The sequence below is a fragment of the Helianthus annuus genome, chromosome 17, assembly GCF_002127325.2.
Source record: "Helianthus annuus cultivar XRQ/B chromosome 17, HanXRQr2.0-SUNRISE, whole genome shotgun sequence".
NCBI lineage: Eukaryota > Viridiplantae > Streptophyta > Magnoliopsida > Asterales > Asteraceae > Helianthus > Helianthus annuus.
Genome location: NC_035449.2, coordinates 64845691 through 64857527, shown reverse-complemented (window position 1 = coordinate 64857527; position 11837 = coordinate 64845691). Strand labels below are relative to the sequence as shown.

Sequence of the window (11837 nt, the reverse complement as noted above, 5' to 3'; positions counted from 1 at the left end):
TTTTTTTTTTCAGCTCAAGTGTGACCAAAGGTCAAGTCATCGTAGGTATCATACAGCCACATTCGGGTTTAGTGGCCGTAGCAACTTAAAAGTGTGGCTAAAGGGTACCACTATTTCTTGTTGAAATTAGATTTTCTGTACAATAAGTGTAGCTAAAAGGTAGCAATGGTCACATGAATTTATTGTATGTGTGACCATTTCTATTATATAGTCACTAAAAAGTTTGTTTTAGCCACATGAGTTAATAATAAATGTGGCAAAAAGAGTTGTTGTAATCAAGCATTTCATCCATTAAATGTGACTAAATGGTAGCAACAGTCACATGAACTTAGTGTAAGCAGTGGCGAAACCAGAACGTTAGCTCAGGGGTGTCCCAAAAAATTTTTTTCACCGTGCAATGATACAATATTAAAAAAAACGACAATAAATAAATAAAGTAAAACAAATAACTAATAGATTTGTCATTTTCTTTTTTATAGCTTGAAATCGTTATTCTAAAATGGACGTTTTTCTAAAATTGGCGTAGATAGTAAATAAATTAATAAATATTATTGTAACTGGAAGTAATAAATAAAATAAAAATCTCCTAAAGAATAGTTGTCTTCATACATCAAGAGAGCTTTCTTTAATATATATATATACATATATATATATATATATATATATATATATATAAGAATGAATAATAGTGAGCCACGTGGGTTGGTTTCCAACTTTCAAGAAAGAAAAAACAAATCTAAGTAATAAATAATTATTTTTTTTGGTTTAAGAAAAAGAGTTCATCTTCCTCAACCTTCCTTTCTGCAACAACCTGCAAAAATGGTGAATGTGTAATTTATCAAAAACCAAAATCATCTTCTTCTTCCCCACTACGGGTGGTCTTAGGGGTGTCCTAATAGTTGTTTATGGGTATTATTTGTATAAAAATAAAAAAAAATAATAAATTTACACTACCGGTTCAAAGTTGAGCCCTGTCCCGTGACCGGGCTAGTTGAATGCTAGGTCCGCCCCTGAGTGTAAGTGTGGTCGTTTTATTATTTAGTCACATGAGTTTACTACAATTGTGGCCAAAAACTATTTCTAGACACACAAAATAACTTTGTACTTTTTAATGTGACTATTGTTTAACCTTTAGTCACACATAAAGTTTTTGTAATTTTAAGTGTGACTATTGTTTAACCTTTGGTCACACATTCTTTTTTTCTCACATGGCGTTTTCTATCATTCCGTGACGATAGTGTGGCTAATGTTTATGTAAAGCCACATGATGTTTTGTGTTGTTAAGTGTGGCTAATGGGTAACCTTTGGTCACATATAATTTACTTTTCTCATAACGTTTGCTATCATTCCGTCACATAAAAAAACAAAGTAATGATGATATGGCTAATGATTATGTAAAGCCACATGAAACTTTATAATTTTAAGTGTGGCTATCATCTAACATTTGGTCACACATATTCATTTTGCCCATTACGTATGTTAACATTCGGTCACATAAAAAAATAAAATAAGGAAGGCGTGGCTAAAAGATATGTGAAGCACATGAATTTTTTTATTTTTAAGTGTGGCTATTGTGTAATCTTTGGTCACACATAGTATTGTTTTACCCAAAACGTTTGCTAATATATCGTCACATCAAAATAAACAAAATGACGATGCTGTGACTAAAGATTCTATAAAGCCACATGAAATTTTGTAATTTTAAGTGTGACCATTGTCTAACTTTTAGCCACACATAATATTCTTTTCCTGTGACGTTTAGTATCATTCAGTCACAAACGAAAAACTAAATGACTACGGTAAGGCTAATGGTTATATATAGACACACGAAATTTAGTAATTTTAAGTGTGACCAATGTTTAAGCTTTGGTCACACGTATTTATTCTGCTTCTATGTAGCCATTTTCGTCATTTTATTTTTATTTTTTGCATAATAAAAACAACAGTAAACATAACCAAAACCTAAAAACAAATGATCTTAACAATAATAAACCAAAATTCATACATAAGTTTAAGCCGTAATAACAAATTTCTCATGAAATCTATCTACAAAAGTTGAAAAAGGAAATGATAATACACATAAACTATGAACTATTTATAGGTTGTTTTCTTCATGTCTGTATAGTCGATGCTTTTTGACTTGAAAGTGTTGCAAATACTATGATCAAATAATAGAGCAAGGCATGTCTTCAACATTTTTTTATTACCTTCTTGTTGCGTTCAGGTTCTTTGTGATTGGTAAATGTTCACCGTAAATGCGACTTTGAAAATCCAAATTTCTCACCACACGTGATCCTACCGGCAACTTGTTCGCCTTTGGGCAATACCGTGCAACAACTGATTTTTTTCGTTTTCGATCTAATAATAGGTTTCAGTTAAAGATAAGATGCGAGTCAAGTACCTGATCAAGGATAGCAGGTGAAATATTGTATTAGCTCATTTCTAGATCATTTGTGGGAAGCCAAGACTTTAGTCGAATCATGTTCTGTTAGTATGCTATCTAACCAAATCAAATCCACAACTAATACAAGTTTTTATTCTCTTTCATATTAGAGAAAGAAGATAAAGATTAATATGAAAAACTAACCAACCTTCTTACAAAAATATGGGTGAGCTGCATCTCCTTTGTTTTCATCATTTACTAGACTTTGTTAAGAAAGGTGAAGCATTATAGCAATAAGCAGTATCTGCAGCTGGCACCTTTGGGGTTTGAGTAAGCTTCTGGAGATGAAAAACCAAATATCATGCATAGAACCATATACTTCTGTACCACAAATCGAATAACATTAAATGAAGTTCGGTAATACGTTCAAATTTCCATAAAAATACATAACTTATTTCAAAAGAAAGGCATACCAAGTATGTTATTTCCACCGGCAGCTAAACCCAAGCTTCAATGTCAGGTGGCCTTCACATACATTGTCTAGTGCTTCCAACATATCTCTATGAAGACGTAGCGTCTTCAATGTAGTCGCCTGCAATTCAAACAAGACTATACAGCACTGAACTTTAATGTGTATGACATTTGTTTGATGTGTGCTTGAAAACTGCTGATTATGTATATAAAAATACTGGAATCAGACACAGACACGTATCAAATTAGATTAAAATAAAATAAAAATTTATTTTACCTTTTGACACTTAGTTATGACGGCCAATATGAAACCGATTATCAAAATTTATTTGACCCATAAATAGGCAGAAGTGATGTTATTAATCCAAACACCCTGTTAACTTATGCTACATTTAGTATAACTACCTGTGCATTCATTTAATAGTAGATTTGTTCATTTCATACATAGTTATCGATAGCGAACATAGCGTTCGCTATCGCGCGCTTCGTAGCGAATCGACCATATCTCGCAATATGTTAGTTAGCGGCTCCATAGCGTGATTATAGCGGGATTCCGACCACCAGAAGTCAGGAAGAAAAAGAGAAGAAGAAAAAGAGTGGCTGCGTTCTGTGTTTTAGCTTTTTAGGGTCAAATAACTTTTTGGATTTTAACCTTTAACCCCTCTATCTTTTCACTAGTTATCATATGATTTTGCAGTTTGAGTTATCACTTTGATTAAAAAAAAAGAAACCCTTTCATTATTAACTAATTTGCAGTTGCCACTTGGATCGTAGCTCAGTGGTAAGAAGCAAAGCTTCTTTGGAGAAGACCCAAGTTCTAACCTTGAGCAAGGTGTAATTTGGAAGTAGTGTGGTGAGTGTGTGTCTAGCCTTTAAACAAAAACTAATTTGCAATAGGTTACAAAACAGTGATTAACAATTTCAAAATTCTATACCTGTTTTGGTAAAATAAGCCTATTGATTCTTTTGCTCAAGTATGAAGCATTTGCATATGCTAACAAAACCTAAACTTGACATTATCTATTTAAATTCTCTAATTAAGTCAACAGATATCTTCATAGGCAAGTACTTTTAAATTTCAACCATAGCTGATATAGATCATAAAACACTATATCTAGTTATAGTTAGACTAAAACGCCGAAAACATAAACTTAATAATTTCAAAAAAACTTACACTTTGAACAATCAGTTCCATTATCAGCCACTTTATCTTCGTTGGCCTGCCAAACATTCAAACTCTCATTTGTTTCAACCACAACCGTTGTCTTCTCTTCTATAATCTCCACCGGTTTCTCTTCCGGCACTGGTACCGCCACCGCACTTTCAAATCCTAACAACAATAACTCGCTCAAATTAGCCAAAAACTAAACCTAATAGTTGAATCAAATCAATGATATACACACCTAATTAATTGCAGATAACTGTTGACCAGGAGCCATTGAGCCTAGCAAGCTTCCACGCTGACACAAAACCAACCACTAATCCAGACAAAAATGTTGAAAGAAATTAGGTTTTGCATTTTGTATAAATATGCTTGGCTTCTGGTCGTAGGATCTTCAAGGGTAAGTTTAAGCTTGTATGTGCCACATGGAGCATGCCACTACCCAAAGTACACACTTAGAATTATTAATTAATTGTAACACTCACACGCACACACTTAGTCAATACTTTCACAACTTCTGAACCCACAAGTAGTGCTGAAAACTTGATGTATTAAGATTTTCCATAAAATATATAGATTCACATATTATTAACTTAATCAGATTCCTCAAAATGAAAAATCCTTATAGTCAAATTTGACCTCATAAGTCCCCAAAAACCTTTTTTTTCTTAAAAGTAATAGAATATGTGAAGCCATAAACAAAAGCATATGTATTTTTTTTATACATGGACAATCTTTAAATAAAGAACTAAGCTGTAAAATTATACTATGGAGTATGGACAAAAAGGAAATGATAAAGAATTTTGTGATTTAATTTGAAATACTTCACTTAGATGCCACAGTAACAAAATATAACAAAGGCTTACCAAACCTCTAATATCATAGTAGATGACATCCATCGAAGTAGCAAAAAAGGCACATTCTTACTATCCATCGAGTGGATCAGAATCCAAGTAGCATTTAATCTGAACATAAAAATAAAACAAATCACTTGAAAGGCACAGGTTAGCTTTCAAAGATGCCCTTTGACCAGTGCAAACAAAAACGTTAACGTGCATGACGCAGGTTAACTTACCTACGCTATCATGAACCGAATTTGTAAGAAAAAAATGTCGCCTCGCTACTGGAATCTTGAACAAGAAGAAAATCCGTTAAATCTCGATCAGGAAGTAATGGGTTGGGTTTCGAGATGAAGAGGGTTCGGGTCGGAGCATTGTAGCATACTTGCTTTATTGTTGTAGAGCTGGGTCTAGGGTTTTGAGATGAAGAACATTTGGTAGCCATCGACAAAGGGCTTAACGTTATTAAGCATGGATTGGCCGGCATTGTAGTCGATTTAACAAAGGGTTGAACATTATTGGGAGGGGAATCACCAATTGTGAAGTATCAGATTAGATAGGGTTTATTTGTGTTTTTATTTTTTGATCAATTGGGGATGGGAAACGAGAAGTCTCAGAGCATTCACATCCAATCCACTAAAAATATACATACATTTCACTAAAAAACAACTCCTATATCAATATATTTCCACTAAAACAAATACTTTTTCTCTCTCCTTTTCAATATATATTACATTTTTCTCTCTCTTTCACTCACAACCACTTTCAATATATATTAAAAAATTATAGTGGGTGAACAGTGTCCCCCCAAATATACAGATGAACAGTAATATTTTATCTCTCCTCCACTCACAACCACTTTTTATACTCTTTACATTTTAAAAACCCCACACACTAGATATGATGGACTGGATGGGAATGCTCTCATATGGATTTTTAGAGGGGAAAAAATTAGGGGAATTTTAGGCGGAAAGTATAAAAATTTGAGCGGGAAATAAAATTTTTGTATGAGAAGCCGGTTAAATTAAGGTTAGAGTAAAATGCACGGATAGTCCCTGTGGTTTGGTGAAATTTCACCTTTAGTCCCCAATTTTTGGAAATTACATCGGTAGTCCCTGTGGTTTGACGATTTGTTACTCGGATAGTCCCCATGATGGATGTCCGTTAGTTTATGTAGTTAAGTGGCTGTGAAATGACAAAATTACCCTCTTTATATGATAAAACAAAATAAATTAAATAAATATATATATGTTTGGGGGCCCACTTATTATAAAAGCAATAACAAACAAACCCCCCACTTGCAAATCCCAGTTCCTTCTCTCGCTCTCTCGTTCTAAATGTGGTGGATGAAGTGAACTGGGATGGAGGAGGGAGTTTAGGTGGCGGAGATGTTGATGTTGGTGGAGTTGCAGGTGGTGGCGGCTGGTGGTAAGTGGTGGAGGCAGGTGGTGGCAGCTGGTGGTAAGAATGTTGGTGGGTGGGTCCCATCTTTAATTTTAATATATCTATTTTAGTGTTTTAATTTAATACTAATGGCATGTTGGTCATTTTACATTTTACATGGAGTTAACGGAGAAAACTAACAGACATCCACTCTAGGGACTATCCGAGTAACAAACTGTCAAACCACAGGGAGCACCGGTGTAATTTCCAAAAGTTGGGGACTAAAGGTGAAATTTCACCAAACCACAGGGACTATCCGTGCATTTTACTCTTAAGGTTAATTGTATTTCCTTGCGAATGAGTGAAGCTATTTCGCGAGATAGTAGAATTCGGCTTGAAAAAAGATTCGAACTTCAAAAACAAGCTCTTTTTATTAAAATAATATTTTAAATAAATATTACTTAATTAATAAGTAACAAAACGAACCGAGCCTGAGCCTGTGCCGCACTCTAACTTAAAAAACTACAGACGAGTCGAGCTCTAGCTTTAGAAACAAAACTGAATTGAGCCAAGCTTGAGCTATATCATAATAAAATTAATTATATACATATACACAAACGTATACTAACACATATACATACACACATACATACATAAACACTAATGCATATACATACACACATACACACAAGCACTAGCACTGGCACTGGCACTGGCACTGGCACTGGCACTGGCACTGGCACTGGCACTGGCACTGGCACTGGCACTGGCACTAGCACATATACATACACATGCCTACATATGCACACGTTTCCATAAACATACAGACATAGACACACACCTAGCCACACATATATAACAACACATCTACTATTGGCCATTGTGATCCACTTAATTAAGATGTATATGATTTACAATTGGGCGTTGTGATCCATCAAGACCCAACATAGTCCATTCAAACATATAGGATCTACTATTGTCTATTGTGATCCATCAAGGCCCAATATGTTTTATTAAGAAATATATTATCTACTATTGCCCATTGTGATCTACTAAGGCCCAATATGGTCCATTAAGATGTATATGATTTACTATTAACTGTTGAAATCCATCAAGGCCCAACATGGTCATTCAGACATATAGGATTTACTATTGTCCATTGTGATCCAACAAGGCTTAACTAAAACGTATAGGATTTACCATTGGCCGTTGAGATCCATCAAGACCCAACATGGTCCATTCAAATACTATTGTCCATTGTGATCCATCAAGGCCCAATTAAGATGTATATGATTTACCATTGGCTGTTGGGATCCATCAAGGCCCAATATGGTCCATTCATACATATAGGGTCTACTATTGTTTATTGTGATCCGTGAAGACCCAATATGATCTATTAAGACATATATGATCTACTATTATCTATTGTGATTGGTAAAGGCCAACTATGGTGTATTATGACATGTATGGATTGTCTATTGTGATCCATTAAGGCCCAATATGATCCATTAAGACATGTATGATGATCATACTATGATCTACTATTGTCTATTGTAATCCATCAAGGCCCAATATGTTCTATTAAGACATATACAATCTACTACTATCTATTATGATCCATTATGACCCAATATCATCTATTAATACAGATTTGATCTGCTATTATCAATTATGATCCAATATGGTCTATTAATACATGTATGATATACTCTTGTTCATTGTAATTCATTAAGGCTTGAATATGGTCTATTACGACATATATGACATATTATTGCCCATTAAGAAATATATTATCTAGTATTGCCCATTGTGATTCATTATGGCTCAATATGGTCCATTAAAACGTATATGACCTACTATTGTTCGTTGTGATCAATTATGGCTCATTGTGTCCATTAACACATCTATGATCTACTATTACATGTTGTGATCCATTAAAACCAACCATGGTCCATTAGGACATATATGATCTACTATTTATCCGTTTGATCCATTAATGCCCAACTATAGTCCAATAATTTCCCCAAACTGTTAAGACCCAACTATGGTCCAATAATTTTCCCCGAGAAAAAAACTCACACGAGATTATGTTGTTTTTTACCTTACCCATTTTTATCCTTCACTGTTTTACTAACAAAATTATGTCATTAACAACTAGACATTTATAAATCAAGAATACAAAATACAAGTCAATTAATTCATTTCTCGATGATGAGCTCTTGAATCTACACCAGTATGTGTAGCACCACCTTGTAATTTCAGCAATACTTGATCACCAATTTTGAGTGACGTCACTTGAATTGCTGTTACTTCATTTCCTAAACCAAAACGAATATATTTAGCCATCCAGACCTACATATGATCAATATCACATATGATCAATATGAACCGAACTGAAAACATACAAGCCTTTGTTGGGTGGTACGAGTCCGACAATGTAGAATGCTGTAACAAGTTTCCTCATATAATTCAACTTATGTAAGAGTAAGACACCCTGGTGATCTAGAAACTCGATGGTTTTCAGATTTAAAAGCCCTTCAGCCCAAGGACGTCTTCAACATTCCCTCTCTCCTCCCACTCTCACATGGCTACATTCTTCAGTGGGCTTGCAATTGAATTTATCAACTGTTGGCAGATTGCTCTCATAACTTTAACCACTGGCCCATTTATTGTTGCTGCAGGAGGAATATCAAATATATTTCTTCAGACTTGCTGAGAATATTCAAGATGTTTATGCTGAAGCAGCTAGTATTGCTGAACAAGTCACTAGATTTTCCCCTCTTCTTAATTTTTACTTATTTATTGCTTGCTTAAATTAATATCTTATATCAGGCAATTTCATAAACATTAGCAAAATATTCAAACTGCAAGCTACATTAAGATATGTATACTGTTAAGTAGGGATGAGCAATGAGCATATGGTACTTAGTACCGGTACCGTACCGAATTTTTTCGGTTCAGTACGGTACCGGTAAACTACCGTTTTTTACATTCAAATACCGGTACCGTACCAAACATTTTCGGTACGGGTACCGGTACCCAATTTTGACGATTTTAGGTACTAGTAAAGTACCGGTACCACGCTCATCCCTACTGATAAGTCTTGTGCAAGGATTGGGGCTCGGGTTCACATACGAGCTTGCAATTTGCTCATGTGCCTTGCAACTTTATGTTGGAAGAGTTCTAGTTACACATGGAAAGGCTCAAGGTGGAGAAATTGTAACAGCTCTTTTTGCTGTTATTTTAAGTGGCCTGTAAGCATCTTCTACTCACCTGTCCTTTTTTGACCTATATAAATGGGCTGGACGGCTGGTCTGGTTATATACAATCTCTAATGGGTTATGGCTAAATAACTCAAAAGGAAAAGGATCAGCTGGGTTGAACTAGGTTAAAACTCTCCTGACGTGTACCAAGTTATTTGAAAAATCATGTTATTATTCAAATGATATGATTTTTGCAACTGTGTCTGACAGGGCTAAGTCACTAACTGATCATACAAGAGATCGAATTCTTAAAAACGTGTCAGCTCAACTCACCTTTCGAAAAAAATCAACTTTAGCAAAGTGTTAACTCAACCTGGCTCTTTTTACCGGTTAACCAACTTGACTGACTCGATCATTTGCTAGCTCTACATGATCCTTCTATGTTGATATGTTTATCAAATGCTATTTATCAAATACCGGTACCGAAAATCGTCAAAACTGGGTACCGGTACCGAAGATGTTTATTACGGTACCGGGTATTTGAAGGTAAAAAGCGGTAGTTTACCGAACCGAAAGTACCGCTTCCGAAAACGGCAAAAAGTGGGTATCGAATCGGTACCGAAAAAAATTCGGTACGGGAAATTCGATATCGGTACTAAGTACCATATGCTCATCCCTAGTGCTTTTATGGCCTCAAAATAAATTATACGAGGCAAAATGTATCAGTAGACCTGCTGATCTTAAATGGATACATACCAACTTCTCTATGAGCAAAGGAAAAAGAAGAGACTCCCAGCACTCTTAATAGTAGCAACTCCAGTCTACTTGATGGAAATTTATAATTAATAGCACAAAAAACAAACTCAATAAAATATGAATCAGCAGCCAAACTTCAATCCAAAGTCCAAACTTAATACAGGAGACTCGCCTGTATTCTTTTATTGATCTCTATTTCCAGAAACTTGCCACTTGTGATCACTTAATCATATTTTAGGCTTAGCCAGCCTTATTTAAAACTAGATTAATGATTACATACAAAATGATAGTAACTTATCTTTAGTTAAGACTTCAACTGATTATCTATAATGCTCAACTCATCTAACATGTATTCAGTTTTTCTAACTATTTTTAACAGAACTCTAGAGGTTTTATGCATTAGATCTACACGTGGGACAAGTTTTGACCCTTTTCCAAGGTTTTATGCTTTTTTTATGTTTCCACCCAATAGATAAATTATGGAGCAAGAACACAGCTTGAGTTGTAAACCTCCTAAGCCAAGTCTAAGATGAGCAATTGGGGGATTTACAGAGTTAGGAGTTGCAGTACTCGATGATGAACATAAACTAAGCATTCTTTCCATCATATATGAGACCACACACCTGATACCTTAAGCAAATATCAACTATAGACACTCTCTGAATAAGAAACAAGTTTACTTGTGAAATTGATAGAGCTGCCATCAAATGAAGGCAAATTTCAGCAAATTTGATATATTTATCAAAGAGGCTTTACATCCAAAAAACGAAAGTACAGAACAAATAAGTAAATAACCCCTTAGTCATTTTAACAAACACCTGGTGTGCATGACCCCCCTCTACATTTCCCAAAAATCCAAACTTTTATTAGTTTACCATTCTTACCCATTCTTCTACTTCTAACATCATGTAACTTTAACTACCTTTAAAACGAAGCAAAATCAACAAACAGTATACTTCAAATGACCTAAAAAGCTATTATAACAAAAATCGACAACAAACACACAGATACATAGACGAAAACGAATCAGTAACAAACTGACAATCTATGTGTAACCGGAACCAAAATTGCCTAAAAATGATAAATTACCTCTGGCTTTCTTGTTTGAGAAATGTTATGAGAGTGAAAGAGAAATGTTTGTTTGAATTTAAAAGACAACGCAACTGATTAAATTGAATCTGCTATGGTTGTTGGAATGTACTTAATCGGAGTTATTACCCATTCAACATCGAAATTTCGTCAAAACCACTGTACACCCATTTTTTCTCGAAATTGTGCTGTAAATCACCTAGCAAACCAAGATAAGCTTCAATCGATGTTGATGAACGGTGGAAATTGGAATGATGAAAGTGGTGAAGGTGAAGGTAGTGATGGATTAGGTTTCCAATTGGGAGTTGGAGGGTGGACGGTCACATGAAGCAATTAAGGTGTGACCATAGAGTTAGGTGCTGTTCTGCAGTGTGCGGACCACATCTGCAGCATGAGATGGACTAAATGTCTGCAGTCTGTAAGGAAAAGAGAGTTTGTTTTTTTTTTATTTTATAAAAACATCTTCTCTTCTCAAACACACACAAACACACTTTCACACACACACACACCTCCCTCGATCTCTCTCCTCTCTGCCTTCATCACCACCACCA

At 34.9% G+C, this 11837-nt stretch overlaps 2 long non-coding RNA genes across 9 annotated transcripts; both read right to left on the bottom strand.

Moving 5' to 3' along the window:
- Window positions 1–1963: 1963 nt before the first annotated feature.
- Window positions 1964–5443, bottom strand: LOC110925040. 6 transcript variants are annotated; one of them, XR_002584418.2, is made up of 7 exons: window positions 5092–5443; window positions 4883–4981; window positions 4258–4454; window positions 4029–4184; window positions 2857–2975; window positions 2592–2764; window positions 2356–2401 (listed from the first exon to the last, which is right to left on the bottom strand). It is a non-coding gene; the product is annotated as an uncharacterized LOC110925040 (long non-coding RNA). The 6 variants fall into 6 exon arrangements; XR_002584420.1 differs by having other exon boundaries at window positions 4258–4332; XR_002584419.2 differs by having other exon boundaries at window positions 1964–2401; window positions 2857–2992; window positions 4258–4981.
- Window positions 5444–8256: 2813 nt separating this feature from the next.
- LOC110921846 lies at window positions 8257–11637 on the bottom strand. 3 transcript variants are annotated; one of them, XR_002582682.2, is made up of 4 exons: window positions 11287–11637; window positions 10198–10262; window positions 8644–8913; window positions 8257–8556 (listed from the first exon to the last, which is right to left on the bottom strand). It is a non-coding gene; the product is annotated as an uncharacterized LOC110921846 (long non-coding RNA). The 3 variants fall into 3 exon arrangements; XR_002582683.2 differs by lacking the exon at window positions 10198–10262 and having other exon boundaries at window positions 11287–11635; XR_004887190.1 differs by having other exon boundaries at window positions 10198–11634.
- Between the last annotated feature and the right edge of the window lie 200 nt (window positions 11638–11837).